Source organism: Plecotus auritus (assembly GCF_963455305.1).
Source record: "Plecotus auritus genome assembly, chromosome: 4".
NCBI lineage: Eukaryota > Metazoa > Chordata > Mammalia > Chiroptera > Vespertilionidae > Plecotus > Plecotus auritus.
In genome coordinates this window covers 154,703,162-154,704,108 of record NC_137775.1, presented here as the reverse complement: position 1 = coordinate 154,704,108, position 947 = coordinate 154,703,162, and the positions used below count along the sequence as shown (strand labels likewise).

The 947-nt window shown below is 43.6% G+C and overlaps 1 pseudogene across 1 annotated transcript; it reads right to left on the bottom strand.

Annotated features, from left to right (window-relative positions):
- Positions 1-226: 226 nt before the first annotated feature.
- On the bottom strand, positions 227-947 carry LOC308246863 (eukaryotic translation initiation factor 3 subunit H-like; annotated as a pseudogene). The gene has a single exon. The product of its transcript is annotated as a eukaryotic translation initiation factor 3 subunit H-like (transcript).

Below are 947 nucleotides of genomic sequence, written 5' to 3'. Positions count from 1 at the left end.
AAGAGTCAATATTAAGTTCTTTTCTGGAAACTCCTTTTAGTTGCATTCTTGAAGAGCCTAGGCCATGAAGAATTTGCCTAAGTTTTAGACAGTGAATTCCTTGATGTTCCGGCAGTAAGTATTAACCTGGTCAGCAAAGAACCGAGAATTCTTCCTGGCTGGGGGCTGGATGGTTTGAAGAGTTTGGACAGATCTTCCTCAGAAAGTTATCTTATTTGGTTGTGGCTCAAATCTGGCACTGCATATGCTTCTGCTGACAATGCCGCAGACTGAGCAATACACGATTACCTGCTACAGCTGACTTCTCAAGCTCCTACATTAGTCTGTTGATCAGATGTAAATTTTTAATTAAGACTGGCACTTCAACCATATGCTCAAAGTTGATACTTCCCTTTTTTAATGCTTTAGGAGAAAAATCCTTCACTTTACAAACTTCCATCAGTTTGGGAGTCAGTCTGCATGCCTTCAGTGAGAGAGACCCTTGGGCAGTTTTTTTGGGGTCATAAATAAGAACCACACACTCTTCAATGGCATGCTGATAACTGAACTGAGAACCCAGGAGCGCCTGGATGACAAACAAGCCATATGATATGTGGACTGGTACCAGCCCAGGTAGAGGTGGCCAGTGTTTACATGACAAAGACTCTGCACCAATTCCATCTGATAATGTCTAAGTCAGCAGCATCCTCTGTGTGTTGTGGGGAAGCAAAGCAGTTGATAATTTCAAGCTGATCTCCAACAAGGCCCCAAAGCAGTCCTTGGACTACCTCAGTTCCTTGTCCTTTCTCTTGATAAAGTTTTATTATCTTTAATACCACTAAGCCATCTATCTTTACTTGCTACAGGTCTGAATCTCTGGAACCGCCTTTACCTTTGCCTTCCCTGTCACGCTGGTGGTATAGCTGGAAAGGTGTGGCTGAGCTGGTGCCTTCCTTCTGGGATGGCAT